A 27,030-nucleotide genomic window follows, 5' to 3' on the forward strand; every position below is an offset into this window, starting at 1 on the left:
AAATAGACTATTTTTTTTACTGGAAGATATTGACTTGACAAGGTTAAGGTTAAACTGCTCATCACCCAAGATGCTTTACCAGATATGGATTGAAATTAGTTCTTATGAGCTAGTAGAGATCAGTAGAAGGACTAATAAATAAAATTACATGTCTATAATTATGAATAATAAATGTTTTAAAATGTTTAATATGGTATCTAACACAAATTGAGTGCTCATTCTGTTACATGTATTACCTAAAAACGAACAAAAACCAAATAAGGAAATTTCATTGTAACAAATAATTTAATTCTTACTAACTCTTCAAAAAGAAAATCATTTTTATTATCATTTTAACAATGAACCAAATATGCTAAGTAAATGTTCCATAATCATATAGGTACTCAGATATTAAATTGAAAATCTAAATTATGAACTGTGTTATTTAAATTTTATGGTAAAAGTAGAGGATCTTTATTAAATGTATGCAAATAAAACATAGGTATATTTACAAAATATAATTTGGATATGTTTTCATATGTTTATTCAACTTTTACCCAGCATCATTTTATCCCATAATTATTCTAACAAATAAATATGTAACAAGAAAGATGTAAAAATTTCTTCCAATATAGGATTGCCAAATAAAAGACAGGACATGTAATTAAGTTTGATAAACTATGATTTTTTTTGCATAAGCATGTCCCAAATATTGGATATTTCATACAGATACTAAATTTTTATTACTTATTCCCCTAAAATTTCCATTAAATGAATGTCATGTTTTACATAGAAACCTGCTAACACTAATCAAATTGAATCTTGGGTAAGTAGACCTAAACATTTTATTTGTGTAAAAGATAATAATACTTAATATTATGCCAGATACTGTGTTAAGAGCTTTTACATTTCTGAGCTTGTTTCCTCCTCACAATAGGCTTATTATGGAGTGATTACCACTTTGGTCTCTAATTTCTCTTGTGAGAAACTGATTATTTATAGAAGCCAAGTGAATTCCCCAAGTAATGTAAGCAGTAAATGTTTACCAAGTCAATTTCAATGTCATCATGGACTTATATCTGGGCTGTAGATATTCAGATCACATATTAATGACCACAAACTTTTGTAATGTTATGCCTCTCTATTCACAACTAACTATAGACACAGGTGTGAATAATGCTGTGTGTGAAAAATTTCTCTGCTAACCCATAGACTCATGAATAATAATGATAACTAACCGCTACTGCTATAAGAAAATGATAGTTAGAAGCTGGACTGGTGCTAATAGACCTTTGTTGTGGCAAGGAGCTGTCTTGGCACTCATAACTAAGCAATGATAGTCATGTATTGAACATAAATCATTTCCTAAGTCACCAATATCAGACCAGGTCCCTTTTTGACTATAAAGAAGTAATACTAAAACAGCATGACTCTATAATCTTTCCTGAATGGAGACAAAAACAACGCCACTATATTAACCACAAAGATTATCAGATGACTATCCTCTCAGCTGACATGAGTGACAGCTACTTCTGAACAATCTGATGGCAAGAGTAAGAGAGAAGGAGAGAGGTCTTTAGCCCCTGGCTTCTTTTGCCTTTTTTGTTATTAACAACTTTATTTGGTTAATGTTTGTCTGAGAAGGACTAATTGCCCTGTACTTCCAGGAAAAATTTGTGGGATTATTGACCATCCCTTTGAGTAACTTTATAGCTCACTTGACATGTGAACTATATTCTGATACTAGAAGTAGAGGCTCTTGAGTCTCGCTGGACTGGAAAACCATGACTGTGGCAGCTCTGGCTGAGTTCTACAAGGAGAACAGAGTATTCTGAATGCTACTAGGAATCCGAAATTACAGCACGATGACAACAGGGGATGATTTTCAATGAGCAGGATGAAGACACTGGAGGCACCAAATTAATCAGGGAGTATTATGATCGGAATACAGTCTGTCCCTGGCAATACTCAGATTAATTAGCACTCTCCTATAGGCTTTGGCTCTCTTCTAATAATATGAGAATAACATGTACACACAAATTTCATGGTAGAATAAGTGAAACTTCAATCTTCCAAAGAGGAGGCCAGTTGCAATATCTTTAAATAGTGGTAATTAAGGTGAGATGGCGACCCAAGCTATGGCTAGCAGATGAAGGTGATTCTAAATTTGTATTTGATATTCATCATTTCTCCACTGAACCAATACTAAATTTTCCTTATGATTAGATAGCATTTTAAATGGTATCATTTGCTTGCCTGTGGGCACTGAACCTTTGAAGCTATACTGTTCTCAGGCAATGAATGCTGTAATCCATTATTCATAATTAGAACAACATGAAAGCACCAAGACACACCGTATGGAATCCCTGTTTCATATAAAATCTTTCCCTGTCCATTATTTAGTGACTAATCTTGTTTTTCATGGAAACAAAAATAAATGTTTTGTGTCCACACCCTGACATACCAGATAGCACGGGGAATCCATAGTTTTCAGTTTACCATCACAGCTTAACTTCCACATAAGTGAAGTCCTTTTCCATGGACAGAAATGCCCTGCATTACTTAAGAGATCAAGAAATGTAACCTGCCAAGGTCTTAGGTTTCTAGATGGGAAACAAAATATTCAAAAGTAGGTCTCTGGGCATAATAGTGAAAGGAACATAACATCTTGTATCCCCTTAATTTCTTGACATCATGTATATAATTATGTGAAACACAACACTATATGTTCACTGATAGTTCAGGATATACATTGGAATTTGCAGGACAGCATCTGAATTTCAAGGTGTATTCTTTTAAAAAAATATATATATATATATTATTAATATTTTACAGAGAGGAAGAGAGAGGGATAGAAAGTTAGATACATCAATGAGAGAGAATCATTGATCAGCAGCCTCTTGCACATCCCCTACCGGGGATGTGCCCGCAACCAAGGTACATGCCCTTGACTGGAATCGAACCTGGGACCTTTCAGTCCACAGGCCGATGCTCTATCCACTGAGCCAAAGCAGTTTCGGCAAGTGTATTCTTTTTAATGAGCCATTGTACAGGCCCAGGTTTAATCATCTTGCTACCCTTCAGTAATGCGATATGTAGTAACATCAGGGAACTACATAATTGTGATCCCACTATTGTTTATTCTTTATAATAAAACTAAAGGTCCGGTGCATGAAATTGTGCATGGTGGAGTCCCTCTGAGTATTCTGTGGGGATCAGGCCAAACCCCACATTCCAATACCACCTGTAGCTCCTACCTGTCACTCCCACTCATCCCAGCCCCATTGTGCCTGCTTGCAGACTTGTGCCCAATCAATCCTGATCAGGAGAGGCTCATGATACCACAGCAGTGCTTACCAGCCATGAGCCAGGCATCTGGCACTCTCCCAAGGGGAGTGGCTTGCGGGATAGGGCTGAAACTGGTTCTCCTAGATCTTCCAAGGGGTCCCAGATAGTGAGAGGATATAGGCCAGGCTGAGGGACTCCACCATTGCACAATCAGGACTAGAGAGGGAATGAGGGAGGGATCCAGGGTGTGTCTGGCCTGTTTCACTCAGTCCTGATCATCTGGACTCTAGCAGCAAGCTAACCTACCAGTTGGAGCATCTGTCCCCTGGTGGTCAATGCATATCATAGCAAGTAGTTGAGCAGCCTTAACATATCATTAGTATATTACGCTTTGATTGGTTGAACAGTTGACCCGTCACCAGGCAACTGGACAATTAGCATATTGGGCTTTTATTATATAGGATTGAACTGAATAAGGCATTCTGTAAATTCTAAGATTGTGTTGCTTAAGAAGGCTTTCTGATACGTAGGAATAAACTTAACAAAGAATGTGAAAGACCTATATACTGAAAATTATCCAGGCCAAGCCATTATTTCCTCTCTAGTGAGATATCAATTTAAAGCATGCATTAGGCCCCTTTCCTATCCAGTTTGAATGGAACAATGAGTAGATTGCTCTGCCTATCTAGCTATCCATCTATTTTTGTATGCAATAGAATCCACTTTGGTCCACCATTATTTTATGTGTTGATCTATATGTAAACTAGATCCAAGTTGTTTTTACTGTGTCTGCCTCAGTGGATCATAAGGAGTATGTCATAAAACCATCAATGAGAAATGAAGGATAAGTCTTCATACAAAATAAATAAATGACCTGAGAGTCTGAGCCCCATTTTTCTACATCTGCTTAAGGCTAGTTTCAAATGTACCACTTCCGTGGCATAGTAGATTTTCACAATGCTTTACTAAAATTATGAATCAGTGGATTCCTTAACACTCATTGTCATAGTGGAAAGCTATGACATAGTCAATATGCATCCTATGATCAAACACATACCCTCTACCATTTTTATCCTGTTCCTGTAGAGGAAATTTGTTTTGGGCCCGTGAGGGCATGATTTTGTTTCAGCACACTAGGAACCTGAGACACTGCTCTCCTGATGGGCTGTCACACAATTGGCACATCAACAACACACATTTGTCTCACCTTGGTTCCACAGGGTCCATGGTGCTAAAGCAAAACAGCCTTATCTCCATCCTGTTCTTATTGAAGAGATATTTCTTGCTTTGAGGCACATTCTGAACAGAATTTCTAGTCACTTATTAAAAAGACCAGGCTAATAACCCTATGTGTGATATGTACTGCTTCCATAATCCAATGAGGTGAATCAAATATATATTTTTTCAGTGGTATAAGTCAGTTTTTAGGGAGTAGAAGGAGCTTTATGTTCGAATGTTCAACATTATTCAATATTTAATCCTCTAAAATTTTCACCAATATTTAATCCTTTTAAACATCTGAGAAATCATCTTGACACTCTGGCAAGCATGATATTTTACTAGAGAATTTAAGGTTCTTGCCACTTCCTACTCCATCAGTTAAAATATAGCATAATGTCATTAACACAGAATATCAGAATGATTAAGAATCCTACAGAATATATTATATCCAAGAACAGAGGCAGAGGTAGAATGTTACAACAGGACACTGAAATGCACTACAAAATTTGTCTTGTAAAGATGATTTTTAAAAATGCTTCTTGTTAAAGGGTATCAAGAGAGAAAAACACATTTACCAAACAACTAGTAAAAGCTACATACAAAATGTCAGAGACTGTATTGATCTGCTGCAGCTAAAATATTGCATCTGGTATAACAGCATTTTTGTCTCTTCAATGATTAATGTTGTTGCACTCTTCTGTCTTCTGTAGAGTGAATTAAAAGGAGCAATGAGAGGACAAGCCTCTCTGCATCTTTAAGATTCTTGGTTTGGATGTTTTCCATGTAAATCTTTCTAAAATATGCTTTTGCTTTAGATATACTATTTTGGTTTTCAGAGACTTTCTTGTAGGACTTCCTAACACAAAGGTGCAATGTTGAAACCAATGTAAAGCTTCTTCCATAAGCTAAGTATATGTATGGACTAGAAAATAAACATAGTGTCCAAGGACACATTAGATAGTCTCCTATGTAATAAACTCAGTAAAAAAAAACAAAACACATTTATTAGTTGGTGTTTATATGCAAACTCAAGATTTCCATTTTAAGATTTAGTTTTCTTATTTCATGAAAATGGCATCTTTGTAGACTTCCACTCTAAACTATTGATAAATCAAGCCTTTCTATTGTTCCGGCAAATGTCCCTCTGTTACACTTGACTACACTTTGCTAGGAGTAAAGTGAACAAGGCAAAAATCAAATAAAAGAAGAAGTCACTGAAATAGGAACTAGCATAGAATCAGATTAGTTGTGTAGCCTATAGGTCACTCTAATAACTACAGCATGAAATGAGATGTGAAGACTGTATATAATTACAAGCACAGAAGATATATGATCTGCTTTAAATTTTAAGAGGATTACAATAGCAACTGCATTAAGAAGAAATAAAAGGGAGCAACCCAGAAGAGTTACACTAAAAGGATTATCACAAAATTACAGGATAAAAATGATTTTGAGTTGGTGCAGAATTGTAGTATTTTTCAACTACTCTTCTTAATTTCTATATTATTTCATATCATCAACAACATTTTAAGAAGAATGATATATAAATAATTTGGTTATGTTTCTATTCCCCTAAATTTTTACAGAAATCATTATCAGTATAACCATAATTTATATATACTTCATTTGTTTACATCCCTGAAATAAAGAGCTGGAATGGCATAAGTGGCACAATGTAATTTTTTTTTTTTAGTTTGTATGTAATAGGAAGATTATAAATTACATGTCCAGATGCATTTATTTTTATTGTTGACTTATTAAATGTCATTTTAATTAGAGTTTAATTTTGAACTTTTGAACTTTAGTAATGTGAGCTCACTGATACAAAAATGGCTGTCTTTGAGTAATGTCAAAGATGTCTATATGCATAAGTTATTTTTCAGTTTCTTCACAGAAAACTTTTTAAAGTTATTAATGCCATTAGTACAAATTTAGTATAAAGTTTATGATAATTAAGTAGTTATTTTTTTATATATAGGTGTGTTTACTGTATGATAGAAAGCTGTTTCAGATACTTGGATTTTAGTCAGAGAGCTATTGAAATAATTCTAGTTCCTTTGAAACACACTAAAAGGTACATGTTTATTTACTTATTTTTGCATCATACTTGGAATATCCATGTGATTTTTAAAAATACATTTTTATTGATTGTTAGAGGTAGAAAAATTAAGAGGGAGAGAGAAACATTTGAGAGAGAGAAACATCATTGATCACTGCCTCTTGCATACCCCCTACTGGAGACCAAGCCCACAATCCAGGGCATGTGGGAAATGAACCAGTGACCTCTTAGTTCATGGGTTGGTGTCCAACCACTGGGCTACACTAGCTGGGCTCCATATGATTTTGATAGCTTTAAGTGATCATTGGTTCTGTGTGTGTGTGTGTGTGTGTGTGTGTGTGTGTGTGTGTATAAAATTATATATAAGTATGTTTTTGCAAAATTCTCAATTTGCTATTTGTTCCTGCCTGCTAGTCATATGAGATTGTCACTTAAATAATCCAGTAGAAAATCTTATGTAAACTTTCCAGATCTGCTAAAGAAAGCCTTTTGGAATAGAGGTAACTTAAATTAGTGCTAATTTAGAAGCCTTTTGAGAATATTTGCCCATCAATTGAGTGTTAATATGGAGCTAATCAAACTCTTTGGCCACAAACAATTTTTAAGTCCAGCAACAATACACACTGAATGATTAAAGTGCCTGAGAAGCAGAAATAAAAATGCAATTTTCATTAGAGGACGTTTCCTTTTCAGTTTTGACTGTATAGATTAGATTTTTGAAAGAATAATAACTCTTATTATTAGAGGCCCATTGCATGAAGATTCATGCAACAGATCTTCCTTCCCCTGGCTACTGGCACTGGTTTTTCTCCAGAACCTGGGACCCAGGCCTTTGCTCCAGCCACAGCAGAGAAGCCAAACCGCTTCAGTCTTCAGTCTGGGCCTGTGTATGCAAATTAACCCACTATCTGTGTTGGGTTAACTTGCATATTCACTCCTGATTGGCTGGTGGACATCACGGAAGTATGGTCAATTTGGATATTTCTCTTTTATTAGTGTAGATTAGGGGTGTCGAACTCAATCAGAGAAGGGGCCAAAATCTAAAATCCAGCCTAAATCGCAGGCCGAATGGTTTACTGAATAGTCATAAACTGTCATTGTGATGGAAACGCAGCGGAGTGCAGTGATGACAGCGCGGTGCGGGCCACATTGCAAGGCCTGGCGGGACGGATTTGGCCCGCGGGCCTTGTGTTTGACACATGTGGTGTAGATACTGGATAAGACAAAATGACTGGATTATCAATTAGACTCAAATAGTAATTGTGTATTTCTCTGATAAAAATGGTATATTTTATATGCCATGAATAAAAGCATAGAGATTCATATTTTTTCTGTTAATTTAATATTGAAATTTTCAGAGGAAGAAATGGTTTCTTACTTATATTTTTAACTGAGGTGAGATTCACATAACATACAATAAATCATTTAAAGTGGACAATTCAGTGGCATGTAGTACATTCATAGTGTTACGCAATCATCATGTCCCTGTAATTTCAAGACATTTTCATCACTCTAGAATAGGGGTGTCGAACTCAATCAGAGAAGGGGCCAAAATCTAAAATCCAGCCTAAATCGCAGGCCGAATGGTTTACTGAACAGTCATAAACTGTCATTGTGATGGAAACGCAGCGGAGTGCAGTGATGACAGCGTGGTGCGGGCCACATTGCAAGGCCTGGCGGGACGGATTTGGCCCACGGGCCTTGTGTTTGACACATGTGCTCTAGAAGAATACCCAGAATTATTAATAATCTGCAATGTGACTGTCTACATCCTAAAACAGCTATCTATTTTGTGTATTTTAATCAGCATTGCCATTTGTAAGAAATGGAGAACATCCATTAGTCAGGATGGACTCCATTCTTTGATCCAGAATACAGAATAGAGATATTCCTGAAACTAAGGAAAAACTTTGACTTTTGATAATTGTGAATCTATGAATTTCTCATCTGTTTGTGTTGCTGCTTTCTCTGTGCAGAAAAATTGCCCCCTTTTGTGTTCAAATGCAGCAATTTTCTCCCTTTAATTACACATCATTAAGGTTTTTGAAATGTTCATACCATCAACTTTATTTAGATTAAGAAGGACTTTCAAATTGTGATAGTGCTATTTAGGAAAACTAGATTGAGATACAGAGACAAATATAATAGAAGGATAACAGCCACCTTTGCACCAGTGCCAAAAAAAAAAAGAGGCAACCTTGGATTTAGCTGCTATATACTATTTCACTTAGAAATAGCCTTCCTAGAGTATATTCTAGGATCCAGAAGTGAGATCGCTGGGTCAAATGGCAGTTCCATTTTTAGAGTTTTTTTTGAGGAAATTCCATACTATTTTCCAGTCTGCATTCCCACCAGCTATACTTTTTACCCACATCCTCACCAGCACTTGCCAATCAGAAAGAATAGATGCACTCCTGCATTAGTAGCAGCATTATTTACAATAGCTAAGACCTGGAAACAGCAATGAGCCCACCAGTAGATGAATGGATATATTTGCATAATGAAATACTATGCAGCTGTAAAAAAAGATGGAGGTCTTACCCTTTGCTACAGCGTGGTTGTACCTGAAGATAATTATGCTAAGTAAAGTAAGTCAGGCAGAGAAAGACAAAAGTCACTCACTTATAAAGAGAATCTAATGAATAAAATAAACTGATTAATAAAATAGGTCCAGAGAGGCATGGAGGCATGGAACAGGAGGTTGGTGAGAGGGACAGGAAAAGATCAAACAAAGAACATACAGGGTATCCCAAAAAAATGTATACACAGTTTAATAGCTGATAGCTGAAATTTGAAAATGAAACATATTTTAATAAACATTTCCATTATAATTATTCAGAGTGTGTGAATCCATTTTTTTTGGGTGTGTGTGGGGGGTACACCCTATATATGCCTCTATAACAACAATAATATGGTAAAGACCTAAGATGGGGTGAGGGCTAGGTGGAAGAGGGAAAAAAAGGAACAAAAATGGAGGACATCTGTAAGACTGTCATCAATAATAAAATAAAAAAGTTAGCTTTAAAAAAAGAAGAAAAATAAATAGCCTTTCTAGACTACACACTAGTTTGAACCGGTGGGTTTCTTTGTTTAGAATAAGTTCCCCGTTGCTATGCAGCTTTCTTTCTGCCTTTGGATTTGACTTCAGGTTCCTGTCCTTAAGTTGGAGTTGGAATGAATATTCTTAGCTTCAGACTTCTACTTTAGTATACAGCTTCTCCTGTTTTAAGTTGTTTTACAGGATGAGAAATTTTTTTTAATAACTGAAATCTTTCAATTTTGCTTTAACCTACTTATAAATAATTTTTACAGTTAGTATTTTTGTTTTATGCAATAAACCTTTCCCTATGAAGTCATGAAGATATTTATTTGAGCGCAGTTACTTAAAATATTGCTAAATTCTGTCTCCTAATTGAGAAGAAGTAGGTATTAGGAATTGAAACAGATTGATTTATGATTCTTTTTTTTTCTCTCTCAAAATGAGCACATTATATAACTTTTTTGGCTCCAGTTTCATAACTTGCAAAGCCAGTGTAGCAAAAAATATATCAACTTATGAATTTATTATGGATCTCTAGTAGTTTAATGCAAAATTCTTAGAACAATGAATGGCATAACAATGCTATTTTTATTACTAAAATGATTCAACTTATCTGTTTTAATTGCCATGACGGATTGCTTTATTTTAATGGCAATTATTTGCTTTGTGTACCCATTTAGTTATTTAACTAATGTCTACCTTTAAATGTTTATGTACTTATATTTATTTAGCAATGTGCACCTTTCTCTACTAAGCTTCAATCTTCCTTATGGTTTTATTCGTATAACACTGATGCTTAATTTGCGAAGAAAATTTAATAGTTCTATTTAATAATTCTGATGTCAAGCTATGATTAGTTTCTTTTTTTCTTCCTCTCTTATTATTCATTTTTTTAAAATATACGAAAATAATTATTCTCTTATAGGTTAAAAGATTATAATTTATTAGATTAGATTAGTAACAAAAATAGTTCTTGATTCATTGACCACACCTGTGTTTTCTCAGTGTGTTTTATAATGACACATAGATTTAAATGATAGACCTTACTGAACAGCGTTAAAATCTCAGTTCGTTAAGGCAAAGTTAATGGTTTAGTAACTGGATTACCTTTCTTATAAGCTATGTGTTCAGTGTTATAGGAAAATATTTTATTTCTGAAGTTATCTTAATTAGAAAAGTAGTTATAATATTTTGTTCATATAATTCTTATAATAAATGTAATACATGTTATGTATTAAAGGCATAGAGCAGTGACTGGAAAAATATACATAATAAATAATAAATCTTGACTATATTATTATATGGTTCTGATATGATTCCCATTGAATTTATCAATTATTTAAGTATTTCCCTTAAATCTCTTTTATATCTTTGAAATTTTTATCATCCAGCAAGTTTTAGTTTTGCTGACTCAAGAATGATGGCTAGTATATGAAAATTTTTTCTACTACAAATAGTTTATTATTAGATAAAAAAAACTTTTGATACAATATTCTAAAAATAATCTTCTATTTTCTAGCTTATACTGTAAAAGAAACATAATTCCAGGTCAGTTATGTTTCCATTGATACCATCTCATTCTTGAAAGCTGGAATATGTTTTGTTTTTGGTGGACTATTATTGATGTTTAGGAAAATAATCAACATAATTGATCCAGTTGTCAGGATTCACACACTTTGTATTATTTGCTAAGCTGATGTTTTTTCATTGTTAATTTGTTTCTTCATAGTTTAATTTCCACCTTTATAATATTTCAATTGGACCTAGTTTTAAGTTATTGTATAGTAATTTTAAATAAAATCAATTTTTATACTCAACATATTGACATATACATTGGAAATCTTGATAAAAAAGTCAGCATTAAACATTTAATAAATTATAAATAATTATTATTTTTGAGGTATAAATCAAGCCATGAGATCACCATAGCTAAATAACTACTAAATATTCTGCTGACTTTGAAAATCTTCAAATATATTGCTTTTTTTTTTTGAAAATTTTACTGTTGAGTATATTATTACAAGGATTATTGCTTCTTATGAATTTTTACATGTTTGATACACTTACATTTTATCAGTACCGAGAACATGAGAAATATAAAGAAATCTATGTCACTTAAAATAGTTTATATTATGTATATCTATGTGCATATGTGTATATATACATCTCATCTACATACATAACTGTTGCATAAAGCAAAATATTCTCTTTTATTTTTAAGTATTTAATATTATTATTTTTTTTTTGCTACAAAAAGCTTTATTGTCTCATTTGGTCCAATGCATGGGAGAGGCTTCAGGGTGGTTAAAAGAATAACTAGGATTTTCAGGGAGAGGCTCAGGTAAAAGCCAGAATCTGGGGAATGCAGAGGGACCTCCCAAAGGCCCCTGAGCTCCAAAGGTTCCTAGTCATCCTTTAGGATGAGCCTTTAGAAGAGAGACTTAGATACTCGCCTAGCCCAGCTTTAGGGCAGGCTAGCCTTCAGATGTTAGTCAGGTGGTCGCCCATCTTCTTGAGTTTCACCTCCTCACCCTGAAAGTGGTTCTCCAGGAAGTCATAAAGATGAGGGTCTGGGCGGGTAGAACCCAGGCCATGCAGCTCCAAAAAGAGCTTGGTTCAGTTTCCTCTCCCAGGCAGGGTGGCTTCCAGGGTGTCCTGAGTTTTGCCCCACTCATCTTGGGCAGGCTTCAACACATCCTGCAAGACAAAGAGATGCTCAGGGCCCTCACGCTTCTTCTCTGCCAACTTGAGGAAGAAGTGGCCCATTCCCTCAGAGCCACATCATCGTGGTGGAACTAGAAGCCCAGAGAGAGACAGGTGAGGGAGACCCGCAGGTACAGGTTGGCCAGGCGGTTGACTGCAGCTTTCACCTGGGTAGAGTTTGGCAATAAGGAATTAAGGTAGAAAAACAAACAAACAAACACACACACACACTGGTGTGTTGGCTGGTCCTGGAGGTGGTTCTGAGGTGGTGGCTGGATAAGGTGCAGGGGAGTGGCCAGAGGCTGGAAGAAGGGGTGTTCCTGGGCCTGTTCCATCCAAATGCTGTTGAGAGATCCAGGACCGCTCTTACTTCTTTGATGAACAATCATCAGGGCATAAGATCGTTTTGAGATACATTCTACTTACTTGTTTCATGAGGTCTTATAAAATGTTGTTAGTCAAAATAAGAATACAGTAATATATTTTCAAGTGACTTTATTAGATTTGAGACTGCATGTTGCATCCTGATAATCTAAGCAGTTAAAACAATAAATAGCAATTAATGCTCTATGACATTTCTTATAATACAGAAGGCAGCTATATATTCTAATACTTTATTTCAGTTATCATTGAGTATATGGAATATAATGTTAACTGTTGTCTCTTATCAACATATGTTTGCAAATACATTTTTATTTATTTATTTTAAATTTGTTTTTGCCTGGCTGGCATGGCTCAGTGGTTGAGCATTGACCTATGAACCAGGAGATTCCCCATCGGGGCACATGCTCACGTTGTGGGCTCCATACTCATCATTGATGTTTCTATCTCTCTCTCTTTTTCCCTTCCTCTCTGAAATAAATAAAAAACATATTATATTAAAAATATGTTTTTATTGATGTTAAAGAAAGGAAGAGAGAGAGAGAGAGAGAGAGAGAGAGAGAGAGAGAGAGAGAGAGAGAGAGAGAAACTTCTATGAGAAAGAACCATTGAGCAGCTGCCTCCAGCACACCCCATACTGAGGACTGAGTCCACAGCCTGGGCATGTGCCCTGACCATATATCAAACCACTAACCTCCTGGTGCATGGGATGACACTCAACCAACTGAGCCATACTTGCTAAGGCTGTAAATACTTTTTTGGAAGGAAAAAAGCATTCTATATTAAGTAATTATTTCTATTTTAATTACTTTTATTCCATGTTATTTTTGTATTTTGTGATTTATTTAAATGAAAATCAGTTAGATGACTGACAGGAAAAATAAACAAATTTTTATAGCAAGTAGTGCATGGCATTTTTTTTCTATTAAAATAAAAATATGTTTATAAGATAAAGCACTGTTAAATTAATACATTAAACTTCCTATGCACCAATTTATTCACCAAGTGCAGGTACTTCACTATACTTTTTAATGATTTAAGATGGCAGTGTTAGCCGAAACCGGTTTGGCTCAGTGGTAGAGCGTCGGTCTGCGGGCTGAAAGGTCCCAGGTTCGATTCTGGTCAAAGGCACGTACATTGGTTATGGGCATATCCCCGGTAGGGGGTGTGCAAGAGGCAACTGGTCGATGTTTCTCTCTCATCGATGTTTCTAGCTCTCTAGCTCTCTCCCTTCCTCTCTGTAAAAAATCAATAAAATATATTGGAAAAAAAAAAAGAAGGCAGTGTTAATGGAGTCATTCTTTTATGGAGCCCAACATTGATTTATTCTATAAGTACTTGTTGACTAACCTCTATGAATGAACACCTGTGCTAGATAAAGTTTTATATATTAGAAAACACAAGCCTTCAATAACTCAAAGCATATTATATTGTAGAATGGTGGTTGGAGGGTAGAGTTGGACAAAGTAGAAAAAAGGCAAATACAATAGATGTGAGTGGCTATAATGTGTCTTTGGGAAAACATTGTATTTAATTAAACCACTTTTTATGTTGCTCCGTTAAGTCTTAAACATAGATCACTCTATACACCAAGAGAAAGCACATGTTGGTTGATTGTATGTGTTCACACAAGTGTTATTATTGTTGTCACCTTTTTCTCAATCATTAAAAAAAAACAAAAAAAACATTTGCGGTAATTTTACCTATAAATTGTATGATTTACAGAGGATGAATATAATTCAGAAAAACGTGTTCCCGCATTCTGTGATAGATGCTGAGATACAAAATGTGTTGATGTAAAATATAGCTCATTATGGTTGGAACAAGGAATTCAATTTTACTGGAGTCATTGGTGCTACTAACTTATGAATGCAAATGGATGTAAATTTTACTCTCATTCAGTATTTCTGTTTTAAATACCGCCATACATTTTTATGAGTTATACTTTTACATTGGCTTGTATTTTTTTCTAATTTCTTCCAATTACTACGGATAGTTATGAAAATATATGATTCTTGCTAAGCCAATTCACCAGTGAATTAAGATTAATAGCAAAGGAAAGTGATGGCAGTGGGTTCCATTTCAGGAAGTATTTTATTTAACATTGTCATTCTTGGCAGGCATCTACATTTAGCATAAACTATAGAGAGTATTTTCAGTTGATAGCATACTTTCATTTTGTCAGGAAATGATTTCAGGCATGAACAAGAAATTATTTCAAACTCTGCCATTCCCTCTCTCCTCACTTGACATTCAAAACTGAGTGTTAAACTTAACCACACACTTTTGCTTTGATTTTGGTTTGTTTTATTAATTGTTGATTTTATGTTTTTGTCATGCTCAGACCTCTATGAATATTTTGACTCATAAATATCTTTCATGATGTACAATATAATGCATGTTGAACTCCAAGGGTGGCAATGTAAATGTTGGTGATGAAAAGTATAATATTTTAACATATTTGCTTTTCTAAATATAGTTTTTTTTAAAGATTTTTTTGTTTTTGTTTTTGTTTTGCTAAATATAAAGGTTGTTAAGTCAGGGATAATATAATGAGCTTTAACTTTTATATGTTTTGATTCTCCATCTATAAAAATGTATGTGTTTATTACATCATTTTTCTCTTATTCATAACAGACAATCTATTTCGTAGCTTTTTTAAAAAGTCAAGCAAAAATTATGTGATGAACAATAGTATATGGATGTGAGATGTCCAGGCAAGCTTTATGCTTTTACCTCTAGAAAATGGCATAAAATTATTTACTTTTTATATTACTGTGAAATCAAAAATAACAAATATAGAAAACTTACTGTATTCCAGGCTCTTTTTAAAAACACTTTTCAAATACCAGCTCATTAAATTTCATAAAAATACAATATCATTTACTTCATAATATTTATTTAAAATATTTAAAAATCAGGGTAGAGAAGTTAAGTATGTTGTTGCAAGTCACACAAACAATGACAGAATTAGAACTTGAACCTTGATAGTCCAGCAAAAGAATTTGGGCTGGTATCATCAAGCTATTGAGACAACCAGCCTTCAATATGGTTAAAATAAAATCGCCTTACCTAGTGATGTCCCAGTGCAGTCTTGTCCACTGTCCGGGTTGGCTGCCTCTATGGGATCAATGTAATAGGAGGCTAGGCCATTAAAACATTGAAACTTCTAGTTTGTTTGAATCTCTTGCTCTAGTGATTGCTAGCTTTCATGACGAGTTGACACTCAGCCTCATAAAGAACCCTGCATAAAGATAAAAATTATGAACAACAAATACATAACTATCAACAAAGGAATCTAAAAAACAAGGGAATTAAAAAATCTGATGAACAATATTAACTGGTGAATATAATAGAATCAGAGGTATGGAAGGGGAGTGGACTGACGATTCTCGGGGAAAGGGGGGTAGGGGTGTGGGAAGAGACTGAACATAAACTGTGCACCTATGGATGAGGACAATGGAGGGTGGGGAAAGGGCAGAGGGATGGGAACCTGGTGGAGGGGAGCAATGGAGGAGAAAAAAAATGAGGAACATTTGTAATAATATGAACAATAAAGATTTATTTAAAAAAGAAAAAGAAGAGGAAGAAGAGGAAGAGGAAGAAGAAGAAGAAGAAGAAGAAGAAGAAGAAGAAGAAGAAGAAGAAGAAGAAGAAGAAGAAGAAGAAGAAGAAGAAGAGGAGGAAGAGGAGGAGGAGGAGGAGGAGGAGGAGGAGGAGGAGGAGGAGGAGGAGGAGGAGGAGGAGAAACAGGGCTTCCAGCTATTGACAACACCAGCTTTCCAGGTAGGTCGTGTTACTCTTGGGTGACTTCTGTGGAAATCAATTCCCCAGATGCATATAGGCCTTAAGAGAACTGCAGCCCAGCTGATATCTACTGTAGTCTCATGGAGAACTCTATCTAGAACCTCCAAGTCACCAATACTGACATTTCCAACCCACAGAAACTGTATAAGACAATAAATAATTACTGGTGGTTTGTTTTTCTTGAGGGTTGGGGTGGGTGAGTGGATTGTTTTTGGGGGTCCCTAAATTTTATTCAGAGATTCATTCAAAATATTCCAGATAATCTTCATCTCTCTCCTCTTCTTTATCTTGGTTAATCTAGATGTCACACAATTCAAATCTTTGCTGTTAGCAACTACATGCAACCTATCACATAAATTATTTTTTAAAGTATTTTTTGGTGAGCTATTTTAAATACCTTTTAGTAAAAAGTAATTCAGAAATTACAGTAATCTTGCTCTCACCCCTTTTAATTGTTAAAACCCTTTCATAAAGAGTCACAGTTTTCCCAGTCACTTTTATCTTTCCTGAGGAAACTGCTCAAAATTGGCAGCATTCCTGATTCCATCTTCTACAGGGTAGGTGCAGTCCAGGGTAAACTTCAGAGACTGATTTTTTTTTGTTTATTTGTTTGTTTGTTTTGTTTTTTTAATTTGGTTTGACTTCCATTCTCCACAAGCTTTTTCACAGATGCCCTGGCATCAGCCAAAGCAGAACGGGCAATTGTTGGTGTTTTAAGCTGGCATATTTTGATGAAATGTAATATAAGTTTAATTTTCAATTTATATTGAAATGATAGAAATAAGAGGCTTGCTTGGACACAAGTCTTTACACAGTTTCATTCTGTCCTAATGACACATCTCACTGAGTTAACAATGCATGCTCTTCTTCCAAATAATTAAAACCCTTTAGAGTTCCATTTAAAAATCTCAATTTTAACCAATATATCTAACTAGTTTTAATTAACATGTAAAATATGACAGGAGTGAAACCTGTAGTAAGTGAACAAACTTGCATCAACCTCACAGAAGTTACACAGAATATAATGGCTACCTATGATTTTTAAGAAGTTTAAAATATAAATGCATATTAAAGTATTATATGGAAAGTAAAAAATGAATAAAACAAAAATGATCAGATAATGTAATCTTATAAAAACTGCTATAGTTTAGTAGTAATAGAAATGGATTAGCTATATGTGGAATATTTCTGCAAGTGTTACTTTTTTCTTTACTGTTACAAAATAGCTATGGTAAAATGTCACATAACTGAAAAATGATAAGTAATAGATCAAAATTCTGTAGAAGCAGGACACAAAAAATGATATTTTTGGAGTAATTAGACCGTTCTATACATTCCATGTTTAATTAGGGAGTTCTCTTAATTGGAATTTTCCCACCTTATTAAATTGAGCACAATAACATTCAACTGTACAGACAGGTGCTTAATTGGTATAATAATTCTAGATAATTGGGGTGCCTGTGGGTGATCAAGAGTTACTTACATCAATCTGATTTCAAGATATTATGTCTTTGTAGTTATCTCCTGCCATGCCTTTTTATTTGCTCTCCAAGAATGACCTCTTCACTGTTAAAGAACTGCCACAATTTTCAATTTCTACCAATTTTTAATCACATTGTAATTCTAAAATTTTCTTTTGACTATAAAATAACTACATTTTATATGGGATCACTTTATTTTATTTATTTTATTAGGATCACTTTATTATTACTTGGTGTTTCCAACGAAATATTAAAGCAAATAATTAGTACATAAAAACTCATGAAATCAATCAACAATCTATACTAATAAAAGAGAAAGAATGCAAATTGACTGTACCTCCATGACACCCACCAGCCAAAGAGGAATGAGTATGCAAATTAACCCAACAAAGGTTAATTTGCATATGCAAGGCTCCGCCCAAGCAAAGTCTGAAGACTTAAGGCTTGGCTCTGCTGTAAGCTGAATGCTTGGCTCTGCTGCAGCCCGGATCCCGGGTATCAGAGGAAAACCAGTGCTGGCAGGCAGGGGAAGGAAGGCCTATTGCACAAATCTTCATGCAACAGGCCTCTAGTCTATGTATATGAAAGCCAAACAACTAGAACTGGAATGATTAGAATGACCAGTCACTATGATGCATACTGTGGCCACAACCTCCTGCATCTCCTCCCCCTGGCTGGCTCCATCCACGATCCATCCCAATTGGGGGCTGGGCCCAGGGGCAAACCTCCTAAGTCCACTCCCCTCTGCTGGCCTGCCACATTTGGCCCCCATTGGGATGGGCCAGACAGACCCCATTCGTGCACAAATTTGTGCATTGGGCCTCTAGTATGCTATAACACACTAAACAATAAGAGATAAATATCACCTCTGAATATCTGAAATGTAATAATTCATGTGAAAATAATCACTTAGCTGGAGATTTGTTTTTCTTTTTTTTTTTTCTTTAAGAACTATTTAGAAGTTGTAAAAATTTAAGAATATACATTTTTATTATATTTAATTATTTGATTATAATTAAATTATCATAGCAATGCAACATATAGAACTGCATTTTTGTTTAAACTTAGTATTTAAACCTGCAAGCATAAAAAGCAGATATATATTTTTTTTATAATTGGACTTTTACTTAAAGAAAATATATTTATTTCTTAGATTCATTGGTATATATCTTTAAGTATAAGTAATGTTTATATCCATGCTTTTCTTTTTAAATCAAAATATATTTTATAAGAAAATATGAAAAATTTAAAGAATCATAGAAAATACATACTGATTTATGGAAAACAAAATGTATATACAATTAAAGTCCCTGCAATCTTTGTATCTAATTATTTATTTTTTAAATATATTTTATTGATTTTTTACAGAGAGGAAGAGAGAGGGAGAGAGAATTAGAAACATCAATGAGAGAGAATCATCGATCAGCTGCCTCTTGCACACCCCTATTGGGGATGTGCCCGCAGCCAATGTGCATGCCCTTGACAGGAATCGAACCTGGGACCTTTCAGTCCACAGACTGACACTCTATCCACTGAGCCAAACCGGTTTCGGCTGTATCTAATTATTTATTAGGTTATGATTAAATATAATTTTTAATAAATTTCCAAAGGAAAATTTCAGATAACCCATTGTTCAAAGTAAGAACTATAATTAAAAACTCTAATAACAATAACTTCAGCAGTGGGCCATGAAAATCAACACAAAGCCCTTTTTCCTGCAGACCTTAGTATGTATTAGCTTCCCTGCCAGCAGACTCAAGAAACAAGCCTGCCCAGACTCTCTAGCCAGGCTGCTGAAAGACTTTGCCTGCTGAAGCCAATTTAAAAATTAAAAGAGCTCACTACTACTTTGAATGAACTGATGCAAGACTAAAAGGATCATGAAGAATCAGGGAAACAAAACCAGCAAAGGAACAAAGTTAAGATTTAGTAACTGATCCCAAAGAAATAGAGATATATGGACATGCTGGGAATACTAGCATGTCCATATATCTCTATTTCTTTGGGATCAGTTACTAAATCTTAACTTTGTTCCTTTGCTGGTTTTGTTTCCCTGATTCTAGTACTTATCATACTAAAGGTGCTCAGTGAGGTACAAGAGAACAAATTTAGACATGTGAAAATAACCAGAAAAACAATACACGGATAAAATACACAATAACTGATCTGAAAAAAAAATCAATAGAGTGCTTCAAAAGTAGACTTTATAAAGAAGAAGAATCAGAAAATTCAAAGACAAGTTATCTGAAATTATCTAGTCTGAGGGAAAAAAATGATAGAAAAATAAAAAAGGGTGAAGAAAGTCTACAGAAATTATGTGTAACCATGAAATGCACCAAAATATTCATTATGGGAGTGCCAAATAAGAAGAGAAAGAGCCGAAACTGGTTTGGCTCAGTGGATAGAGCATTGGCCTGCGAATTCAAGGGTCCCGGGTTCGATTCCGGTCAAGGGCATGTACCTTGGTTGCGGGCACATCCCTAGTAGGGGGTGTGCAAGAGGCGGAAGATCGATGTTTCTCTCTCATCGATGTTTCTGACTTTCTATCTTCTCCCTTCCTCTCTGTAAAAAATCAATAAAATATATTTAAAAATAAGAAGAAGAAGAAGAAGAAGAAAAAGAAAAAGAGATGGAAACCTTATTTTAAAAAATGACCAATTACTTCATAACTCAAGAGAAGGAAATAGGCCAGATTAATACAATCAAAAGTAATAAAAATTTGATAAATCAAATGAAATCTAGACCGAGGTGTGTTATAAGAAAATTGATTATTTAAACGTATAAACAAAATCGATAAACACTTAGCTAGTTAAGATAAACGAAGAGAAAACAAACAAAATAAAATAAAATCGGAAAGGAAAAGAGAGATATTACAAATAATTTCAAGGAAAATTTAAAATACATAAAATTTTAATATATATATAAGCTGTTTTAAAAATTATACACAAATTGGACAATCTAGAATACATAGTTAAATTCCTAGAAGCATTCAATCTACCAATGCTGAGTCAAGAAAGAATAGAAGGCCAGGACAGGCCAATAATGAGTAAGGAAATTGAATTGGTAATCAAATACCTCCCCAAAAATGAAAAGGCCAGGATCCGATGGCTTTACAAGTCAATTCTACTAAACATAAAAAAAACAAACAAACAAACAAAAAAAACACACAATATAATAAAAACTCAGTGACTGAAACCGCAGACAACCAGAATGACCAGAGACCAGAACTAGCATGGGCCTTGGAACCAACCACCCCCAGCAAGTGATTAGGGGTGATCAGGCAGATAAGCAGTTAGAGGCAATCAGGCAGGCAGGCAGAGTGGTTACGGGAAAGTAGGTAGGCAAGCAGAGCCCCACAATCCATCGCTGCAAAGAGGGAGACCCGGGCCGCCCACCACAGCATGCAGGAGGGACGCTGGGCGGCTGAGAAGGCAGTGCTGCTGGTGGTGGACACTGCAGGGAGGGGCAGGTGCCACTGTGGCTCCTGAGGAGGCAGCGTAGCTGCAGCCCGGCCCAAGCCCTGAGGTCACAGCCTCCGCGCTCGGCCTCTGCAGGGCTGGGCTGCCACTCCTCCTGCTCTGATGCCGGGGCAGATCCCAGGCCCTCCCATGACCGGGGCTCTCTGCCAGGGCTCGGCCCCCTGCCCGGACGCCCCAGCCCAGCCCTGACTGCAGAGGGGCTGACATACACTGACACCCACACATTGGGGCCATGATCGCCCCTTTGCACTTCCTGGAGGGGAACCTGGGCAAGAGGCCCCAACCTGTGGAGGGTGAGTTAGAGGAGGAAGAGGAGCGGAGGGAAGGGCGCCGGAAGAGAACAAAGTGGGGGCAGCCTAATGCCCAGCGGGAAGAAGGAGCGGAAGGCGTGTCCGCAGTGGGAATCTGAGTGGCTGGAGCTGATGGGCGCGGAGCTGAAAACCCAGATGGCGGAGCTGAAGCAGGAGCGGCAGCAGCTCATCCTGATGCTCAACCAGCATCGCCCCACCTGCATTGTCAGGACCCACAGCGTTAAGGCCCCCGACTCAGAAGGCAACCCTCTGCTGGAGCCGCTGGAGAAGAGGTGACCATGGGCTGGGGGGAGGAGGAGGAGGAGGAGGAGGAGGAGGAGGAGGAGGAGGAGAAGGAGGAGGAGGAGGAGGAGGAGGAGGAGGAGGAGGAGGAGGAGGAGAAGGAGGAGGAAGGAGGAGGAGAGGAGAGAGGAGGGGAGAGGAGGAGGAAGAGGAGGCGGAGGAGGAGGAGGAAGAGGAGGAGGTAGAGAAAGAAAATGAGGAGGAGGAGGAGAAGGAGGAGGAGGAGGAGAAGGAGGAGGAGGAGGAGGAGGAGGAGAGGAGGAGGAGGAAGAGGAGGAGGAGGAGGAGGAGGAGGAGGAGGAGGAGGGAGGGGAGAGAGGAGGAGGAGGAGAGGAGGAGGAGGAAGTAGGAGGAGGAGGAGGAGGAGGAGGAAGAGGAGGAGGTAGAGAAAGAAAATGAGGAGGAGGAGGAGAAGGAGGAGGAGGAGGAGGTAGAGGAGGTAAAGGAGGAGGAGGAGGAAGAGGATGATGGAAGGAGGAGGAGGAGGGAGGAGGAGGAGGACAGAATGGAAAAGGAGGAAGGAGGAGGAGGAAAAGGAAGATGAGGAGGAGGGAGAGGAGGAGGGGAGGAGGAGGAGGAGGAGGAAGAGGAGGAGGAGGAGGAGGAGGAGGAGGAGGAGGGAGGAGGAGGAGGAGAGAAGGAGTTGACGGCGGAGGAGTATCAAGGAGGAGGAGGAGGAGGAGAGGAGGAGGATAAGGAGGAGGAGGAAGAGGAGGGTAGGGTAGAGGAGGGTAAAGGAGGAGGGGGAGGAGGAGGCAGAGGAGGGGAGGAGGAGGCGAGGAGGAGGATGAGGAGGAGGAGGAGGAGGCGAAGAGGAGGAGGAGGAGGACGAGAGGAGGATGAGGAGGAAGAGGAGGTAGGAGGACGGTAGAGGAGGAGGCGGATAAGGAGGAGGAGGAGAAGACTGAGCGGAGGAGAGAAAGGCGACGGGAGGAAAGAGGAGTAGAGGAGGGTAAAGGAGGAGGAGGAGGAGGAGGAGAAGAGGAGGTAGAAGAGGAGAAGGAGGCGAGGAGGAGGCGGCGGAGGAGGTACGAGGAGGAGAGGAGGAGGAGGAGAGGAGGAGGAGGAGGAGGAGGTAGAGGAGGAGAGGAGGAGGAGGAGAGGAGGTAGCGAAGGAAAGAGAAGGAAAGGAAAAGGAGGAGGAGGAGGAGGAGGAGGAGGAGGAGGAGGAGGAGGAGGAGGAGGAGGAGGAGGAGGAGGAGGAGGAGGAGGAGGAGGAGAAGGAGAAAGAGGAGGTAGAAGAGGTAAAGGAGGAGGAGGAGGAGGAGGAGGTAGAGGAGGTGAAGGAGGAGGAGGAGAGGAGGAGGAGGAAGAGGAGGAGGAGAAGGAGAAGGAGGAGGAGGAGGAGGAGGAGGAGGAGGAGAAGGAGGAGGAGGAGGAGGAGGAGGAGGAGGAGAAGGACGAAAAGGGAGGTAGAAGAGGTAAAGGAGGAGGAGGAGGAGGAGGAGAAGAAGGAGGAGGAGGAGAAGGAGAAAGAGGAGGTAGAGGAGGTAAAGGAGGAGGAGGAGGAGGAGGAGGAAGAGGAGGAGGAGGAGGAGGAGAAGGAGAAAGAGGAGGTAGAAGAGGTAAAGGAGGAGGAGGAGGAGGAGGAGGTAGAGGAGGTGAAGGAGGAGGAGGAGGAGGAGGAGAGGGAAGAACAGGAGGAGAGGAAGAAGAAGAAGAAGAGAGGGAAGAGCAGGAGGAGAAGGAGGAGGAGGAGAAGGAGGAGAGGAGGAGGAGGAGGAGGAGAAAGAGGAGTTAGAGGAGGTAAAGGAGAAGGAAGAGGAGAGGAGGAGGAAGAGGAGGAGGAGGAGGAGGAGGAGAGGGAGGAGGAAGGTGCCAGAGGGCTCTTCTTTGCTTCATGAAAAACTCTTCAATGAGGCTCAGCACAGCCAGCATCAGCCCAGTTTTTTTGTGAAACTCAGACTAGCCACACCAGGAAGAAACTCAGGCTGGTGAAACCCAGGACCAAGTGCTGAGATCAAAGTAGTCCTGAGGGGGACATCTCTCTATCCTGCAGGAGGCAGGATAGAGAGATGTCCAACCAGGCACCTATGGTCACTTCTCCGGCCTCTCCCCCAAGGCACACACCCAAAGGACCTCAGAGCAACCAGGAAAACCATGAGTTGCAACCAAAATTAGGCTGAGTATGGAACTCAGAGTGAAACTACAATATAAACTGCCTGCCCCCAGCCCTGACCCTGACCCTGACCCTGATCCTGATGCAAGGCTGGAGAAGGGCACAGCGCCAGGCCCTGCCGTACCTGCCCACTGTGGTCCAGCTCAGTCCTGCCCGGAGTGGCCGCCAGGGCGCACCCTCCCCGGCCCTGCTGGAGGTGCTGTGGGCACCAGGCACGGGTGTCCTTCCAAAGCACATACTGAACGTTTACAGACTGGCTGTCCTGGCAGGGCTTTCAACTGCACATGCTTTTTATACTTTCTTTTTAAAAAATATTTTTCACACAAAAAAAGATTTTATACAAGCAATATATTTATGGATTTCTATAATCACTCGGTGTGATACAGTATAAATATGCTATGGTTTGTTTGTTATGAGCTGATGTTCAGCAGTTATGGCCGTTGTGTGTAACTTCTAAGCACTGTAGTCTCTGGGTGTTGGGAGGGGGAGGGGTGGGATGTGGTGCATTTTCATTCTGATAAACCCTCATAGTGCAAAGTTCTGTATTGCTCAGTAAACATAACTCTTACTTAAAAAAGGAGAAGAAGAAGAAGAAGAAGAAGAAGAAGAAGAAGAAGAAGAAGAAGAAGAAGAAGAAGAAGAAGGAGAAGGAGGAGGAGGGAGGCCCAGGCTACCTGGCTGGTGGCACTGCAGGAGGTAGGCAGGGCCTCTCTCTGCAGGGCTATCAATCTGGGTGCCCAGCCATTGGTCGCCCCACAGAGGGAGGCCGAGGCCACTGGCCAGCGATTGCCCCACAGAGAGGCCCAGGGGAGCCAAGCATTCACACCCCACACCTGTAGCCTGCAGAGGGAGACTATTAGTGGCAGGGGGAAGGGGGAGCAGTGCTGCATAGATAGCAAGCAGTGGCAGCAGCGGGGGTGGGACTCTCTGCCGGAAGCCAGAGGAAGGAAATCCCTGATAGGTCCTGATCTCTGGCCAGGCCTAGGAACCCTGCCCAAGGGGTCCTGAATTGCAAGAGGTTGTAGGCCAGGCTGAGATCCTCTCCCAAGTGCATGAATTTTCATGCACTGGGCTTCTAGTAGATATATAATACCAATCCTTCTTACACTCTTCTACAAAATAGAAGAAGGTACATGTCAGAACTTATTTTATGAGGGCAGCATCACACTGACATAAAAGCCAAACTGAGATACCAAAAGAAAATGAAACTACAAGCTCATATGCCTGATGAATATAGATTGAAAATTGTTAACAGAATATTACCAAAATTAATTCAAAGCACATAAAAAGGATCAGATACCATGTCATCTGTGGGGTACAATAATGGTTCAATATATGCAAATCAAGCAATGTTATACACTACATTAATAGAATTGAGAGTCTCAATAGATACAGCAAAAACATTTGATTAAATTCAATAACTTTCATAATCAACAGACATATTGAACAATTAAACAAAATTGAAATCCCAGAAATAAGTGCATGCATATCAACTGATCTTCAACAGGGGTGCCTAGAATACATAATTGGGAAAGGACAGACTCTTTAGTAAGTGGTTCTGGGAAAACTGAATGTCCAGAGGCAAAGGAATAACATTAGACTCTTATCTCACACCATACACAAGAACCAACTCAAAATGGATTAAAGGCTTATATGTAAAATTTAAAACCATTAAAATATTAGAAAAAATTATAGAAAAAAAGCTCCTTAACATTGATTTGCCTATGATATCTTCTTCAACTTTCTCCCCACATGTATTTAATTTTAAATTGAGAAGAAAAGTATTTACTAGAATTGAATCATATTTTTAAAAAAAAGACTTTCTGAATATATAAAAAGTATATTTCAGTAAACACTAAGTAAAATAAAATGAATTATCTTGTTCAATTAAAAGTTAAATAAAATGTTAACAATGCATGATGAATAAATAGTAGATAATGGCTAAATGGAAGTTTAAATAATTCAAGATAAATGGTTTTAAAGTGTGTGATATAACCCTATATAATAAAAGCCTAATGTGCAAATTGACCAAACAATGGAATGACTGGTTCCTGTGAAACACTGTACTGACCACCAGGGTGCAGAAGCTCAATATAAAATATTTTTCAAACAAAAAATGTGGTCCATGGACCACCAGTTGGCGACCACTACTCCAAAAGTTTCTTTAAAACAGTAGTTGCCAACCTTTTGGACCCCATGGACCACCAGTGGTCTGTGGACCACCTATTGGCAACCACTGATGCAAAAGCTGACCCCAGCCCACAGGCCCCAGGCCAGCCAAGGCAGGTGTTGGCAGAGGCCTCTCTGATCACCCTGCCAGTCACCATACAGATTGGCCCTGATCACCAGCCAGGCCTACCCGTGCATGAATTTCATGCACAGGGCCTCTAGTGTGTGATATAAAAAAAGCTCTAAATAAATGTTAAAATCAAATTATAAGAGATAAACATATTAGGCAGAATTTATATATAAATATCACAATATAAAATTTCACAAAGAATTTTAAGAAATAATAATTTAAAAAATCTATACATAGATTTGTCATGGAGGGACCCCAAACACAAAAAGCAAAGGAAAATAAAACACAAAACAAACTATACAGAGAAAAGTCTGAGTTCCAAGGTATAAAATTTAGACTGATAACTGCTATATTAGGATCAAAAACATGTTCTGTGGCATTTTGTTACATGATATTAGATACCAGAACAATCTGTGAAGGGATGCCTGAGATTGGGAAACTAATAGCGAAATCTGTCAGCAAATATTTGTTATTTTCTTTAGTGGTAACCAGTAACCAGGGACAAAGAAAACAGAAATAAAGATCCACTCTTTATGTTAAAGGAAAAATATTAAGAAAAAAGGTTTCAAAAAAATTTTTTT

The 27,030-nt window shown here is 37.9% G+C and overlaps 1 pseudogene; it reads left to right on the top strand.

The window, feature by feature from the left end:
- Positions 1–21,540: 21,540 nt before the first annotated feature.
- On the top strand, positions 21,541–22,064 carry LOC118728232 (annotated as a pseudogene).
- The last annotated feature ends 4,966 nt before the right edge of the window (positions 22,065–27,030 follow it).

Source organism: Pipistrellus kuhlii, unplaced genomic scaffold, assembly GCF_014108245.1.
Source record: "Pipistrellus kuhlii isolate mPipKuh1 unplaced genomic scaffold, mPipKuh1.p scaffold_m20_p_3, whole genome shotgun sequence".
Taxonomy (NCBI): domain Eukaryota; kingdom Metazoa; phylum Chordata; class Mammalia; order Chiroptera; family Vespertilionidae; genus Pipistrellus; species Pipistrellus kuhlii.